At 36.3% G+C, this 18529-nt stretch overlaps 1 long non-coding RNA gene across 1 annotated transcript in view; it reads left to right on the forward strand.

The window, feature by feature from the left end:
• Positions 1-18529, forward strand: part of LOC124099232 (uncharacterized) — a 192704-nt gene that overhangs the window by 20619 nt on the left and 153556 nt on the right. The window contains exon 2 of the long non-coding RNA XR_009227766.1: positions 12522-12642. This is a non-coding gene — a long non-coding RNA (uncharacterized LOC124099232). The remainder of the gene's footprint in view (positions 1-12521; positions 12643-18529) is intronic.

An 18529-nucleotide genomic window follows, 5' to 3' on the forward strand; every position in this document is an offset into this window, starting at 1 on the left:
TTTGGAAAAAGACAAAGTGTAAATGTCTATTCTTTGGTGACTTCATACCAGACTTTGGGTGTATGAAAGAATGCTCTACACTGGACCTTGTTTTCTGTAAGAGACGGAAACACCTCTCTGACTGACAGATTGGAGACATGCTTGAACAGGTAGATCATGGCCGTTTTAGATGGAACTCACCATCCCTGGTGACAGTTCTAAATGACAATAACCATACCTTAAGTTTATGTTTCCCCAAGTCAGTGCTTGGATTCTTGGTGACTCAGTGTTTACATAAAGCTTTCCTGGTTATAAAACTATCATCAAATCCTATGACAACCACACCTTCCTTTTTCGGTCATAAGTGTTTATAACCCATAGCTGGTGTAGGATTTTAACTTCTGCTTCAGAGATGTTTCTCCAATTAGCTTCCCCTCCTACTCCACCCTTTCTTCACTCTTTTTATATAGCTTAGCATTCTATAATTGTTTATCTTCTGGCCATGCCTTCTCTCCACATGAACAAACTTACTGATGTGGTCTATGATTAGCTTGGTCTTAATGGTAAGGTTGGTGACCTTGAAAAGGATGCTAAGAAGTTATTTCTCCAACACCTGGGGTAGAGTCTAACATCGGGTCTGGCACTTGGTGAGTGCTCAATTAATACTGGTGATTGGTCATTGCATACAGTTCAGAGGAAGCATTAACCAGGACCTCTCTATTGACCCTGTTTCCAATAAACGTAAAAATGCTGATATAGGGCTGGGGATGTGGCTCAAGTGGTAGCGCACTCGCCTGGCATGCGTGTGGCCCGGGTTCGATCCTCAGCACCACATACAAACAAGGATGTTGTGTCTGCCGAAAACTAAAAAATAAATATTAAAATTCTCCCTCCCCCTCAAAAAAAAGTATTTAATAAATGCTGGTATAGTTTGTGAGGAAAAATAAAATTGAAATATTCTTTATCAGAATAAGAAAGATTTTTATTTAAATTTTTTAATTTGTTCTTTTAGTTATCCATGATAGTAGAATGTATTTTGACACATTATACATACATGGAGTATAGCTTCGCATTTTTGTGGTTGTGTATGATGTGGAGTTACACTGGTCATCATATATGAACATAGGAAAATTATGTCTGATTCATTCTGTCTTTCCCATTCCCATCTCCTCTCCTTCCCCTGATTCTGCACTCTCCAATACAGTGAACCACCCCTCCTATCTATCCACTGCCAATTGTGAGTCAGCATCCTCACATCAGAGAGAACATTCAGCCTTTGGTTTTTTGAGGACTAGTTTATTTCACTTAGCGTGATAGTCTCCAGTTCCATCCATTTACTGTAAATGCCATAATTTCATTCTTATTTATGGCTGAGTAATATTCCATTATGTATATATACCACATTTTCTTTATCCATTCATCTGTTGAAGGGCACCTAGGTTGTTTCCATAGCTTAGCTATGGTGAGTTGTGCTGCTATAAATATTGATGTGGCTGCATCTCTACAGTATCCTGATTTTAAGTCTTCTGTATATATGCCGAGGAGTGGGATAACTGGGTCAAATGGTGGTTCCATTCCAAGTTTTCTCCAAAATCTCTATACTGCTTTCCAAAATGGTTGCCCCAAGCTGCAACTTACTGGTGTGGTCTATGATTAGCTTGGTCTTAATGGTAAGGTTGGTGACCTTGAAAAAGATGCTAAGCAACGTATGAGTGAACCTTTTTTTCCCACATCCCCACCAACACTTATTGTTACTTGTTTTCTTGATAATTGCTCATCTGACTAGAGTGAGATGAAATCTCAGTGTAGTTTTTATTTGCATTTCTCTAATTGCTAGAGATGTTGAACTTTTTTTCATTTATTTCTTGACTGATTGAATGGATATTTCACAGAAGAAGAAATACAGTTTCTTTGCCCACTTATTGGTTATGTTATTTGGTTTCTTTAGTGTTTTTTTGAGTTCTTTCTATATCCTGGAAATTAATGTTCTATCTGGGGTGCAGGTGGCAAAGATTCCTTCTCATTCTGTAGGGTCTCTGTAAGAAAGATTTTTAAGAGGGCTGAAATTTGCAACAAATACTTATGTATAATTATTACATATCTCAGCATTTTTATTAGAATAAATTAGTAAAAAATAGGCTTTTCTAGGATTGGTTAAATAAATTATTGCATCCCTGTATTGCCAATTCAAATCATTTTCCTCTTGTGAAAATATTGGTCTATGGGTTCTGAGTCAGATAGAAGAAAAAGTTATGATGCTTTCTTGTATAATAGGTTAGCTATAAATAATATACTATATATTTCAAAAAAGCTAGAAAAAGAAGTTTGAATATTTTTACCCCAAGGAAAATAGATATTTGAGGAGAGAGACACTTTCCCTTGTCGGAATATTACATAATATATACATGCACTGGAAGATCACATGACATGCTATAAAGATGTACAATTTTTGTGTGTCTATAGATGAAATATGATCATATTTGACATATAAAACTGTTTTTGAGGCAATACTAGGAATTTAACCCAGGGTGTTCTGCCACTGAGCTACACTCCCAGCTCTATTTTATTTATTTTTATTTTTTTTATAACTGTCATGAGCCATCCGTGGGCTGTGTGTGGACTGTTGCACATAGTAGCCTTATGAAGGGGTAAGTCTGGCTTTGGGAACTTCCCATGGCACCCCCCCACCAGGAATTGACCACCTGATGCAGGTGAACTTCCCCCGCATGCTCTGCCAGAGATCCCACACAGCATCTGAGATGGGTGTGACCTGCCAAGATGTCAATCAACCTGCTGACAGCAAGACATCTCAAAGCATGACTCTGTCCTTGATATCTTATCCCTGCCTTTGATGTACCTCCTTAAATAAACCCCCAGAGCCATTTTGTCTTTTGTTTAGTTCCAGAACCCATGTGGACTAGATCTATCAGGGGCTTTGTTTTCTGTAAATATTTCTGACTATTTATGCTTTATTATTTACTAATTATTTGAGATTGTAATTTTAGGGTGGCTTGGATTATCCTGGGCAGGAGGAAGGACCCTTAATGAGATGCTGGCCATTGTCCCCCATATAAAACTATTTATCTTTTTTATGTGGTGCTGACAACTGAACCCAGTGCTTCACACATGCTAGGCAAGCACTCTACTAGTCAGCCACAACCCTAGCCCTCATAGTAATATTTTAAGTGGAGGAAAAACATGATAAAATGTTAAGCAAAATAAAACTGAATTGCATAGAATGGTCACACTATACAATGCTGAAAATAAAAAGATGCATAAAAAACCTGGGGAAGGGCAGATTATTGACAGTGCTGTTCTCTAGGATTGGGGGGCTCTTTTATACTCATAGTTTTCAGTCTAAAGTGTTTCTTCAAAATCACATTATTTGTGTATGTGGGTATGTATGTAGGTATACAGTGTTTCTCACATTTGAATGATATAAGAGTCTCCAATGAAACAAAAGGATTGTTTTTTATTAAAATAACTTTTAAAGTTGTAAAATAGGAATCATTTGTTTTGCCTCTAGTGCTTATGTAACTTTAAAATAGAAATAAATACACAAATGTAAACAGTGTCAAGACCAACAAAATTAAAGTTGTTGGTTTAATATAATGTAAAATATTGAAATCTAAATAAATATTAAGTACTTCCTTAAAGAGTAAGAGATTAAATGTCTTTGGATACAGTTAATGATTTTTTTTATATTTTGAATGTATTAAGGATCAGTTTAAAGCAATATATGCATATACTTATGTCTACACACTTAAATATATATTGGATGGCATATGCTATGTACCTATGCACATACCATAGGATATATATGTGTGTGTGTGTATATATATATATATATATATATATATATATATATATATATATATAGTCTATAGAATGTATTTGATACTATATGTATACATAGTGGATATGTATAATACATATGTATTCTATTTGGGATCATCAGACTTTGTACATAACCAAGACTTTGCTAATGAACAAACTTCAAATGCACATTTTAATGATGCATCATTTGATAACTTTGAAAGCTGTTGAATACATTAAAATAAATAAGATCATCATTACAGGAGAACTCTAAGGTAAACAGATATAAATCTAAAATTTCTGGAAGAACAGGACAGTGTTCATTTATGTTTATTATACCCCTTGCTGCTAATTAACATATATTAAAAGTTGATGAGCATGATGTCTTACTCTGTTCAGGCTGCTGTGACAAAATAGCAAAAATTGAGTAGTTTATAAACAACACAAATATATTTCTCACATTTATTTATTTATTTATGACAGCAGAATGCATTACAATTCTATTTACACATATAGAGCACAATTTTTCATATCTCTGGTTGTATAAAAGTATATTCACACCAATTCGTGTCTTCATACCTGTACTTTGGATAGTAATGATCATCACATTCCAGTATCATTAACAACCCCATGCTCCCCCAACCCTCTGTCCTATCTAGAATTCATCTATTCCTCCCATGCTCCCCCTCCCTATCCAACTTGAATCAGCCTCCTTATATTAAAACATTTGTCATTTAATTTTTTGGGATTGGCTAATTTCACTTAGCAATATCTTCTCTAACTCCATCCATTTACCTGAAAATGGCATGATTTTATTCTCTTTTATTGCTGAGTAAAATTCCATTGTGTATATAGTTTTGGAGGGTTGAAGTCCAAGATCAAGTCACCACCTGAGTCTGGTGAAGGTCTACCTCCTGGTCCACTTTTTCCATGTCCTCATGTAGTAGAAGAAGTGAGGGATCTCTCTCGTGTCTCTTTTAATGTTTTAACTAATTTAAATATAATCTCTGTTGTGATTTTGGTGCTGTATTTTGCATGGACCTCACATGAAGAGCAATTGAATATAACTATCAGCTGGTTATGACAAAGAAAATGTTCATATTTCCTGAGAATTTCATCTCCAGTCAACAAACCTCACTGGTCATCAGAAATATGTGTTGATGTTTATCATACAATTTCACCTGTCTTTATACTTTGTAGTTGAATTACATAATGTTTACTGTTCTATATCTGGCTTATTGAGCTCAATGCAATAATTTTGAAATTCATACATGCAGTTGCATTTATTAGCATTTTTTTCTCTTTTGCTGCTAAATAGTATTTCGATTTGGGAATGTACCACTGCTTGATTATATAGCTTGCTATTGACATTTGATAGTTACAGTGCTTTAACTATTTTGAATTAAACTTGTTACATAAGAATATTCTTTTTTTTTAATTTTTTATTGTTGGTTGTTCAAAACATTACATAGTTCTTGATATATCATATTTCACACTTTGATTCAAGTGGGTTATGAACTCCCATTTTTACCCCGTATACAAATTGCAGAATCACATCAGTTACACATCCATTGATTTACATATTGCCATACTAGTGTCTGTTGTGTTCTGCTGCCTTTCCTATCCTCTACTATCCCCCCTCCCCTCCCCTCCCCTCCCCTCTTCTCTCTCTACCCCCTCTACTGTTATTCATTTCTCCCCCTTGTATTATTTTCCCCTTTCCCCTCACTTCCTCTTGTATGAAATTTTGTATAACCCTGAGGGTCTCCTTCCATTTCCATGCAATTTCCCTTCTCTCTCCCTTTCCCTCCCACCTCTCATCCCAGTTTAATGTTAATCTTCTTCTCATGCTCTTCGTCCCTACTCTGTTCTTAGTTACTCTCCTTATATCAAAGAAGACATTTGGCATTTGTTTTTTAGGGATTGGCTAGCTTCACTTAGCATAATCTGCTCTAATGCCATCCATTTCCCTGCAAATTCTATGATTTTGTCATTTTTAAATGCAGAGTAATACTCCATTGTGTATAAATGCCACATTTTTTTTATCCATTCGTCTATTGAAGGGCATCTAGGTTGGTTCCACAGTCTTGCTATAGTGAATTGTGCTACTATGAACATCGATGTAGCAGTGTCCCTGTAGCATGCTCTTTTTAGGTCTTTAGGGAATAGACCGAGAAGGGGAATAGCTGGGTCAAATGGTGGTTCTATTCCCAGCTTTCCAAGAAATCTCCATACTGCTTTCCAAATTGTCTGCACCAATTTGCAGTCCCACCAGCAATGTACAAGTGTACCCTTTTCCCCACATCCTCGCCAGCACTTGTTGTTGTTTGACTTCATAATGGCTGCCAATATAAGAACATTCTTAAACAAATCTTCTCATGGAAATATGTTTTCATTTCTCTTGGGTAAACATTTATGGGTGGAAGGGGTTAGGTCATAGTGTAGAAGCATGTTTAAAACTTTATAAGGAGATACCATTTTTCCCGTAATTGTACATTTACATTCCAAGAAGCAAAATATAAGAGGTCTAGTTGCTTTATTTCTCTGTTATCTGTCTGTTTTATTGTTTCTCTTTTCCTCTCAGGTGTCTTCCTTGGTATTATTATTATTATTATTGATTCTGATATAGTCTCATTTGTTTGACATTGATATTTTCTTTGTGGTTTTCAAGGAGCTGTTAGAACAGTCTAAGCTGATAACTTCAATCTGTTTTTGAAAGATTTTATTAACATATATTATCCAATTATGAATATTAAGTCTACCATCTTATTTAATATTTTTCCTATGTATCTGATACTCAATTATTGCCCCTTTAAGGCTTCTTTTGTGTTAGTTATTTCATTGTAGTATTTCTCTACTGTAATATAGCTGTATTTAGAAGTCCCTGAGGTCACCCTAGCTTCAGTGACTCACTAGGAGATCTCATAGAACTCAATATAAGTCACATTCACAGTTATAACTGTATCGATATTCTACAAAAGTAAAACCAGAAAGGCAAAAGACATACAGGGAGAATGCTGGGAGAAGTTGGGTTAGCTTTTAAGTCTCCTCTTCCTGTGAATTCTCATAGAATGCAATTAATTTTTCTAGTAAAAAATGTGACAATAGGTATGGGATGTTGTCTACCAGGGAGCCTCTTCAGAGGTTCACTGTCAGGTGTTTAATTGTGTTCTAGTCACATAGGCACCCTGTGCCTAACATGTAGCACAAGCCACAGGGTTTGCACAAATAACAGATGGTAAGAACCCCCAACAAAACCCTAGTTCCCATCTAAGAGCGAATCTTGTAAGCAGGCCTACGGATAAATCTCAGGTCTTCTATGTTAACACTTTCCCACAGATAAGCTAACAACCCTTTGTTGAAGATTTTTTTTTTACTGATTGGATTTAATGGTTAAGATACTACAAGTATTATAACATAATCTATAAAAACTTTCAATGACATAGCTTATTCTAGTTCTTTCTATTAATGTTATATATTTGCATCTACTTAATTTTATTATTTTTCCAAGTATTATAAATAATTTTGCCTTAAGCACTTGATAGACTTTTAAAGAAATTAAAAAACTTTAAATAAAAGCATTGAAGAAAATTTCCATTCTTCATGCCAACCTTTACATATATGAATTTCCATTTAGAATGATTCTTTTCTACTAGAAAAATTTTTCTTTTTTAAAAATTCTATTTGTAGATGGACAGAATGCCTTTATTTTATTTGTTTATTTTGATGTGTTGCTGAGGATCAAACCCAGTGCCTCACACAGCCCCAGCCCCTACTCATTTTTATAGTATAGATTTGATCATAGCGAATTTCTATAGAACATATTTGTCTGTAAATCTTTTCTCATTTTCTTCTTCATGAAGAATATTTTTTCTTGATATTTGATTCTTATCAGTATCCTTTTTTCCCCCCTTACTTGCCTTTAAAAGACTGTTCTATTATTTCTGGTTTCTACTGTTTGAAATGAGGTCACTCATGCTGATATTATGCCTCTGAAGATAATATGTATTTTTCTGTGGATGTTTTAAGGATTGAATCTTTTTAGTTTTCAGCATTTTGACTATTATGAGCTTAGACATGCTTTTTATTTGCCTGCTCTGCTCATGTGGCAGAACCTAAACTCAATCTCTTTCTTCCCAGCCTCAGGCACTTGATATAAAATCAGTGCAGCTCTTTGAACTCATGGCTGCTGGTTTCTGTTGAGTTCCCTCCAAGCTTTCCTACACAGTTTAGGAGTTATCCAAGGATTTAGGATGCTTCTATGCAGATTTTGAGGCAACTCCATCTGTGGCTATCTCCTTTCTGGGCTTTTCTTCTTCAATTTCCATCCTTTCTGGAATCCCTGACTCCAATCTCATTCTCTATAGACCAACAAGAGTATTAATTTTTCCTCAAGCTCCATTTACCAAACTCCAAGGACTAGAAAATGCCTTTTGAATAAACCAGCTAAATGTGAACTCACCTAGGTTGCTTCTGCTGTCCCAGGAGTGTGTGTTCCCCAGTCCTACCCCGGGTTTCTTCCGAGTGCTTTCAAGAACTTCCTTGGTTCTATTTTGTTCAGTTTATAATTGTCATCAACAAGGGAGCAAGCATGATACAAACTCACTTGTTATTACTGGAGTGGGAATCTGTCATTTGTTCTCACTGTGGTAATGAATCCAAATGCTAATGCAAGTCCTAAACTCACAGGCTTATACATCCAGATGATCCTTGGTCATTCCATGTGGTGTTTTCTGGATTGTGAAATAAACCCGGGCATTTTAAATGTAAAATGAATTGGATTCCTGAGAAATGTACTTGAAATTCTAAGAAAGGTTATAGTTTGAGTTTAATGGTAATAATAACTAAGCACTAATTTATTTAGATAAAGCTATAACAGCAGGAGCAGCAAGAAGAGAGACCTAAAGTACACATGCAGATATGATGAAAGTAGAGAAAAATTGTAGGATGATGGAGAAGATAGCTCAGTGCTTAGAACTCCACATGGAAGGAAAAGTTGAAAAAAGGAATGGGCAGCTCTTTTAGGAAATAAGAATAAAAACAACCAGCCTATGTAATACAGAAAACATTTAGAACTAGTAAATGGGAATGCTTCAAAAAATAAATATTCTGTAATAATTCAAATGTAGTGATCTATTTGAGGAGAAAGAGCAAGGTACCCGACATGCTCATTTTTGATTACCCTGGCGCCTACTCTCCCTGTCCTGTTTCTCATCACATGACACAATGAAATCTTCTGTGTCTAATGATTAGTTGTTTATGGGGACTAATGGGAAAAGGACAGAAGATAGAAAACGGGGAAAAACTATCAACTGGAGAATGTGAAGGGAAGGAAGAGGGGCATGGACAAAGGTAACCCTGTAATCTAGGCATTGGCAGGTTATAACTAGTCATATAGAGAAATAGAAGAAGATGTGGCTGAGTCCCTGTAGTATGCTTGTTTTTAAGTTCTTTGGATATAGACCAAGGAGTGGATAGATGGATCAAATGGTGGTTCCATTCCAAGATTTCCAAGGAATCTCCATACTGCTTTCCAGATTGGCTGCACCAATTTGCAGTCCCACCAGCAATGTACAAGTGTTCCTTTTACCCACATCCTCGCCAACACTTATTGTTGTTTGTATTCTTAATAGCTGCCATTCTGGCTGGAATGAGATAAACTCTTTGATAGTTTTAATTTGCATTTCTCTAATTGCTAGAGATGTTGAACATGTTTTCAAATGTATGTTGATTGATTGTGTATCCTCTTCTGAGAAGTTTATGTTCAGGTCCTTGGCCCATTTATTGATTGGGTTACTTTTTTTTTTTTTTTTTTTTGGTATTAAGGTTTTTGAGTGCTTTATATACCCTAGAGATTAGTGCTCTATTTGATGTTCTTGTGGTGAAGATTTGCTTCCATTCTGTAGGCTTTCTATTCACCTCACTGGGTGTTTCTCTTGTTGAGAAACAGCCTTTTAGTTTGAATCCATTCCATTTATTGATTCTTGATTTTAATTCTTGCACTATAGGAGTCTTATTAAGGAATTTGCAGCCTAATCCAACATGATGGAGATCTGGGCCTACATTTTCTTCCATAGGTGCAAGATCTCTGGTTTAATTCCTAGGTCCTTGATCCACTTTGAGTTGAGTTTTATGCTTAGTGAGAGTTAGAGGTCTAATTAATTTGTTACATGTGGATTTATAGTTTTTCCACCACCATATGTTGAAGAGGCTATCTTTTCTCCAATGCATGTTTTTAGTGCCTTTGTCTAATATGAGATAAATGTAATTGTGTTGGTTTGTCTCTATGTCCTCTATTCTGTACCATTGGTCTACAGGTCTATTTTGGTGCCAATACCATGCTGTTTTTATTACTGTTGCTCTGTAGTATAGTTTAAGGTCTGGAATAGTGATGAACTCAGCTTCTCTCTTCTTGCTAAGGATTGCTTTGGCTATGCTGGGTCTCTGATTTTTCCAGATGAATTTCATGATTGCTTTTTATATTTCTACGAGGAATGTCATTGGGATTGCATTGAATCTGTACAGTGCTTTTGGTATTATAGTCATTTTGACAATATTAAGTCTCCTTATCCAAGAACAGGGGAGATCTTTCTATCTTCTAAGGTCTTCTTTAGTTTCTTTCTTTAGTGTGTTGTAGTTTTCATTTTAGAGGTCTTTCACCTCTTTCATTAAGTTGATTCCCAAGTATTTTAATTTTTTTTGAGGCTATTGTAAATGGGGTGGTTTTCCTAGTTTCTCTTTCTGAGGATTTGTCACTAATATACAGAAATGAATTTGATTTATGGTGTTGATTTTTGTATCCTACTACTTTGCTGAATTCATTTATTAGTTCTAGAAGTTTTCTGGTGAAACTTTTAAAGTCTTCTAGGTATAGAATTATATCATCAGCAAATAGTGCCAATTTGAGTTATTCTTTTCCTATGTGTATCCCTTTAATTTCTTTTGTCTGTCTAACTGCTCTAGCCAGTGTTTTAAGAACTATGTTAAATAGAAATGGTGAAAGAGGGAATCCTGGTCTTGTTCCAGATTTTAGAGGGAATGCTTTCAACTTTTTTCCATTTAGAATGATGTTAGCCTGAGGCTTAGCTTTTCTGCATCTATTGAGATGATCATATTGTTTTTATCTTTGAGTCTATGGAACACAGCCACATCAATATTTATAGCAGCACAATAGCTAAACTGTGGAACCAACCTAGATGCCCTTCAATAGATGAATGGATAAAAAAAATGTGGCATATATACACAATGGAATATTACTCAGCAATAAAAGAGAATAAAATCATGGCATTTGCAGGTAAATGGATGAAGTTGAAGAATATAATGCTAAGTGAAGTTAGCCAATCCCCCCAAAAAAACAATTCACTGATATAAGGAGGTTGATTTATAGTGGGGTTGGGAGGGGGATCATGGAAGGATTAGATAAACTCTAGATAGAGCAAAGGAGTGGAAGGGGAAGAGGGGTAGAAAAGATGGTGTAATGCGAATGGACATCATTAACCGAGGTACATATATTGAAGACACAGGGGTGTGAATATACTTTTTATACAACCAAAGATATGAAAAATTGTGCTCTATATGTGTAATATGAATTGTCATGCATTCTACTGTCATATATAACAAATTGGAGTAAAAAAATTAATTAAAAAACACTTTTCAATTTCTTGGTCAGAGTTTAGGTAAGTACATATGTATAACTGTTATTACTAAAGACATTAAAGATCTCTAACAAAAAATAAATAAATAGAAAAAGAAATAGGAGAACAGATTTTTGCTGAATTGTGGACATGAGCTACAACTAAAGGCTTCACTCAGTTTGTGGTGATGCACATTGGGGTCTTGACAAGGAGTTGGTGTGACGTAAGCACAGAAGTCTTCATGCTTCTGAGCTTCATGAGACAGGGGAAAAAAAAGGGTACTGCGTACTCTGCTGGGTTGGGATACTGAAGTAGAGGGAAAGCCTGGGAAGAGAATTTCATACTGAAGTAAACAATGAAACATCCAGATGTGGATGATTATATAAAATGGAACCAAGAAGGATTTTAAAACCTGGAAAATAGGGGTTCAGTCTTTTTTAAATAGAAGGCCAAATTTTTGACCAAACTGAATTGTTCTGTTTTAAAACCTCAGAAGCCACTGGGATTTTTTTTTTCCTTGAACCACATGTTCCCACACCTTCAAAGTAAACTGGAAAGCAGAATTAACACTGTTGAGTCACTGTACCAGTCAGGGTCCTGGCAGAAAATAGAGACTTTAATGAAGAACTAGCTACAGAGGTGTGAGCAAGATCAAGGGACAAACAGCAGATGCTCAGTCACCAGAGATGAACAACCCCAAGAAACCATTACCAACTTTCAGGCTGCCGGGAAGAAATAGTGTTCCTGTGGCCCTGGGGGAGCGAGAGCTATGGAGGAAGGTTGCAAGAAGACCCTGCTCTTAGAGAGAGACCCATGTGCTAAAGTTGTGTAAAAGTGGAAGAAAAATACTCTAAAACCCTTTCTCTTCCCACGCTTTGATCTCCTGGCAATAATTCCCTTTTGCTGAGCTAAATATAAAGCCAGAGAGAAAGGGGTTCAGATGATGTAGTTGGTAAGAATCAGCCTTCTTTCAAGGGGTGAAATAAACATGCAGACATTCATTTTGGCAAACTATGCTGAGGATGGGAGACTAGCTCCAGGGAAGGGGATTTACGTGTTACATAGTGAGAGTCTTTTTCTCTCCCTTTTGAGTACTGTGAGTCTGAAAACTGCCGGGACTAACTCCATCCACCAACCCTAGGATGCTGCACCTGAGCCCTTCCTACAGAAAGCATCTGTTCTCATCAAAGCCACCTGCCTGCCTGCTAGAAATGTGAGTCTAACTAAATCCATCCAACTAGTCTTACATGGGTTTCTCACTTTTATCTCAGAATGAATGATGTAACTCTGGGCCACCATTTCAAAAGACTGCAGATGTGGGGAATCTTTTCTACATCTGCTTCAGGGTCAGTAGCATGAAATGATTCTTGCTCTTCTAAGCCAAAGTTTCCATCACTGGGTATTGAGACACGTGTATTTGCTGTTGTCATTTTTTGGTTACCTTCTACTCATTCTTTAGGTCCAGTTTTGACATTATCTTCTGTAATTGGGTGAGATGCCTCTGCAGCAAACTACCCAGCACTTCACCTTATACTCCTTTCCACCAGGTTTGCTATTATATTCTGTTTTCTCATCAAAGTCCCTTTCCCAGGTGTGAAATGTTTAGAGAGTAAGACCGTGACTATCTAGAACTTTGTAGAGTTTGTGACACAGCCAGTACTTAGTCAGTTTTTATGGAATAGCAAATACATGACTATGTGAATGAATGGAAGTCATAATGTAACTGGAATTGCTTGGTGGAAGTGCACACGTGTGTAATGTCACTTTGACTTTGGACATGCTATGGCTCTTCTGGGCCTCACCTTTAAAATCAACAAGGTTATTCATGACCTTTATGATCCCTGGAAGAACTAACATTTGCTACCCATGTTTCATGAAAAAAATAACAAAGATGGCTACACTTACCCATTTCTTTTGAATCAGGAAGGATATGATGTCTATTTTCACAGAACAGGGAGATGGTATATAGAAGTCACAGTGAACAGGTCGACTGTTACTTCTGCTGAATCAAGCATTGAGTTTTAGTTACTGTGAGAGCAGAGTGTTTTCAGACATGTCAACTTTGAGTATCGTGACATTGGTATTTTTTGGAGTTTGGGAGACTGTTCATCCTCATGCCTTCTCATAATTTTTGAAAAACTCAAATCATTTCACTTTGATTTCCCTAGGTAATTACACTGTGTAGCATTGAAAGTAAGGAGTGCTCAAGAAATACAGAGGGTTCCAAATCCACATGTGCAGTCAGGGCTGCAGGGATCTCTGTGTGGTTTAAAGGGAGGAGTAGGATCCTGGAGGTAGTTTGACATGGATTTGTCTGCAGGAGGCACAGGCCTCTTCTGAGCTTGGTGATACTGAGCAAGCCACTTAACCTCTCGTGTCCCCGGCCCTTCATCTATCAAGTGTAAATCATGATTCTCAGAAATGCCATGAATATTAAATGAGATATTAAATGTGCAGCATCTAGTACATAGTAAAGAATAAACAAATGATTAATATTACTGTTATTGCAGGCACACATGATCACAGACTCACAGTAACAAAAATTTATAAGTTATCCAGTTAATTCTGATGACTTTACCATGTCCTTAATGCTCATTTTAGAGTTTATGGGCTGTTTTTTTATAGTAATGATAATAATAACAATACCTTACTATAAAGGATGCAATGACATTTGTCAGAGCGCCACCAGATTCCCTTAAAGTATTCAAGATATCCCAAAGGCCTCATATACTGAACCAGACACCTGGATCAACATTTTTCTTGGGTATAAATCAGCACTGAATTTGATTCCTTTCAAACACTCAAAACATTCTTCTAATTTTCTGCTGACCTTAGGGGAAAGAAAAAACCAGCCAATTACTTGAAGAACTAATTAGTTAATTTGTGTGGCTTCTTTAAGTATATACCAGTCCAATATAGCGATCTGGATCTCTAGATATTCTCTGGCATCCAGCTATTTCAACAAGGCCTTAATTACTTTGCAGTTTGTCCCAGATCTTATTTTCTTTTGCTTAGGACAGGTTTTGAAAAAGGAGTTCTGCATAAACTAATGAAAGACCAACTAAGAAACAGTGTTCTTTGGGTGTAATAATTGAGAATTCATTCTGCAAGGGAAGCATTACGAGCAATGGCAGGAGCCAATAAAAGCACATCACCAGGTGAGCAGTTCCTTCTTCTGTGGAATCTCTTCGCTCCTGCCATCAGCACACTGCACAATGCTGCTATTTAGTCTAGAAGCCACCATCTTATTTCAAGAATATGTACAAAAACCATGTTTTGTAATATAAATGAAAAAGTAAATCAAAAACCGAATAAATACTGAAGTATGGCTCTGTTCTGAATAAGGCAGAGTTCTTTTCTTCAGAAAGTTTGCTTTCTTTTTAAATTTTTTTAATTAGGTCCTCCCTTTATTTTTGTTTTGTTGTTGATTTTTTGGGTACCTTTTATTTTTCCACTTTTTCTTATTGGTGCATCATAGGTGTATATAATAATGGGATTTGTGGTTGCATATTCATACATACATAACAATATAATTTGGCCAATATCACTCCCCAGCACTTCCCCGGTCCCTCTCTGTTTCCCATCCTTTGATCCCTTTTCTCTACTATCTCCCTTTGATTTTCAGGAGATCCACCCCCAGTGAAATATGGCATTTGTAGGAGAATGGATGAAACTAGAGATCATCCATTTTTTCAAGAAAAATAAGTCAAACTTGGGAGGGCAAGGGTCATACGAAGAAGCTAGAGAAAGAATTTACTTTCTAATTGAGAAAAACAACCACCAAGAAAACCACATATAAAATATTATAATACAAAGAAAAGAGAACCCCATAATAAAAAGGACTCAGATTTAGTTACTCTTTTCTATGTGCCAGTCATTATTCCAAGTAATCTACATGCCCTATCTCAGGTAATGTTGTGACAAACCTATAAGGTACTTTTACTCTCTTTATTTTACAGATGGGGAAACTGAGGCCTGGGGAAATAACTTGTTCAATTTTAATCAGCTAGTTCTCATCCTAGCATTCAAATCCAGACACACCCCTAAATTCATGCTTCTAAACATGTTCAAGTGAAGACAGGGAATTGAGAGAACAAAGAAATCATTTTCATTTTGTCTTGGAGACCTAATTTGCAAATAGGGGATAACTATAATGCTTACTATTTATAAGTACCTCATGCGATGAACCAAGGCAATACCCTCACAGTACTTCATCTTGAGCTGAGGTTTACCCCTGAGCAATGTGGGATTTCCCCAACCACCTATCTGAATAGATTCACCCCACTGAGAGCACCTGTTCACCCAAGCCAGGGGCAGGAGAGGGAGTCCACTCTGTCCCTGGCAGCTACCCAGCAATGCACTCTGCAATATTAGTTATTGCTGGCATGCCAACTCCAATCCACCATCTGAAATGGATTGTAGACACCAGAGTGCAAACTGTGGTTCTAACAAGTACTGGAAACTTTCCTCACTGATTTGAAGCATTTCAGGGAGAAACTTGAAAGATGCCACTGAGATGTTTATGTATGTGACCCAAACGCACACTTTAAAGTGAACAAACAAAACAATCTTCATAAAGATTTTTTCAGAACAAAGCAAGATATAAATAAAAGTGAATTGATTAACTTATTTTTCCTTGGGGAATAATAATTACCCCTAAGTATAGAGCAGAATGCCAGGAGACAGATGTTAAAAATATCAAATTTCTCAACCATTGGATGTATCACTTTTCCAAGGTGGATCCAGTGTTTTTCACTTTGACACTGAAATTGTTAACCTGAGGAAAATAATCAATACTTTCTTATACTTGGGGAGAGTCACAAAATCTAGCACTGGGATTTAAAAAAAATTGAGCAGGAAAGAAGAAATTGTTAAAGTATGATATGAGTGATCATTTCAAGAACTCAAGAGCAAATTAAAGTTCTTTGACATAAAAATCTACTAGAAGAGACCAGATGTTTAAGAAAACCAAAAATAAAAATAAATAACATCACTCTAAACATTCTGCCAGCTGGTGTCCTACAATTACCCGAGAGTATACTCCTTCCTCAAAACTGAGAATGTGATAGTTTGTTCACACCATGATCCTTATATCTGTAATTTGCATTTAGTGGTATTTTTAGTTTCTTAGTATCAAAGTAAAATGCAGCATCAGCTCTCAAATCTGACAGTCTGTACACATACATGCATCCTTCAAAATGGAAAATTTTATTAGGCCCAAATTAAATATGTCAAAATGCCATCACTTACAAGTTCATTGTATCATCTAGAAGAACTGATACATTGAGGGGGTTTCAGAATTCATATTTTTTGGTGGTATTACTAATTATTATTGTGGGCTGAAAAACAGCCTCCCCCAAATATCTACGTTTTAACCTCTAGAACTTATAAATACGTTACATCAAAAAAGGAATGCTATAGATGTGATTACAATAAATGTCTTGAGATGGGGTACTTATTTTGGATTTTGGGGTTATACCCATTGTAATCACATGGGTCCCGATGAGAGGGAAGGAGGAGGGTCATGGAGGGAAAGCAGAGTAAAAATACAGGCAGATGTCAGAAGGTGAAGGAAGGGCTGTGGGCCACACAAGTAGGTGGTCTCTAGAAGCTAGAAAAGGCAAGGAAGTAGAACCTCTTGAAAGGAACCTAGAACCCCTTGAAAGGAACCAGTTCTGCTAACACTTAAGATGTTAGCTAGGTGAGATTGATTTCAGGCTTCTGACTTCTAGAATTGTAAATTAATTTGTGGCATTTTAAGCCAATGTTCTGCAGTAATTGGTTACAGCAAGTATGGGAAGTGACTGCATCAGTGCTGTTATATTCCTCTTATTGTTCCAGAGCAAAGGAGGAGCAGCAAGCATACTGACACAAAGGGGTTTCGGTGTATTCAGTGAACACAACCCTTGTGTTGGGTTTTACTGAATGGCTCAAATATAGCTCAAAAGTATAAGATGAAGCCCAGCTTATTTCATTTCCTTTTAAAGTTCATGTTTTTTTTTTATATCACGTCAAGAAATTTTTGCCTATATAAATCTTTAACTCAAGGTCATAAATTTCCTGCTCTTCCAGGAGTAGACTTACCTATTATATTTAGGTCTGTGAGCCCCTTTGGGGTGGTTTTGTGTATGCTTTGAGGTAAGGGTCTAAATTAATCTTTTTGTATGTGGATATCTAATTATCCCAGAACCATTGGTTGAAGAGATTATTTTTCCCCAATGAATTGTTTTGAAACTTTTGTCAAAAAAGTGTTGATCATAAATGCAAAGGTTTATTTCTGGATTCTCAACTCTGCTCTATTGATCTGTATGTCTATTCTCATGTCAGGACCATAATGCATTGATGACTGCAACTTTATAGTAAATTATTTAATTGGGAAGCAAAAGTTCTCCAACTTTCTTTTCTTTTTTTTAAAAATTGGGTTTTAGTTTAGGTCTTTTGTAGTTTTACTAAATTTTAGTATTGGACATCTCAGTATTTATTGGCATGTTGATAGGTTTTATTGTGATTTCATTGAGGAAGAATACACTTGTCTCTTAAAGCTCGCTTGCTGAGGTTTAGGTAGATATACATGTACTTAGTCATCTAATTAATACTTAGGCCCCCTTGGGTCTTATTATTGGTAGGAAAGATTTATTTTCCTGGAAGAAGATTTCATCTCTTAATTACTGATTCACTCGGCTTCAATCACATGCCAATTTGGCAACAGTAGCTCTCCATTTTGCCTTTTGCTTTTCCAGTTGGTACCTTTCCCATGTCGACTCAGCATTATGCAATCTTGCAATGGCCCCATTCCCACTCAGCCATTCTTCCTTTTTGGCCACATGCCCCATTCACTATCAGATTCTTCACTTTGCCTCCTTCTTCCAAGAGAATGGTATAGTTCTCCAAGTTCTGCGAACCAGAATCTCTTTATTATAATATGAACATTTGCTTCTACCTAGTTCTCTTCAGAGGATAAATGAAGCAACTTTGGGTCCAATTACAGAAGATATGTCTCCTTTTGCTGACTACATCATGTATGAATTGTGTGATCACAGGCTAGTCATTAACTCCTTACACCAGCTTCTCATCCCTAGATTAGGAATTTTGATAGCTTT

Source organism: Marmota monax, unplaced genomic scaffold (assembly GCF_021218885.2).
Source record: "Marmota monax isolate L192 unplaced genomic scaffold, Marmota_monax_Labrador192_F-V1.1 WCK01_AAM20220418_F8-fsc00011, whole genome shotgun sequence".
In the NCBI taxonomy this organism is placed as follows: Eukaryota; Metazoa; Chordata; class Mammalia; order Rodentia; family Sciuridae; genus Marmota; species Marmota monax.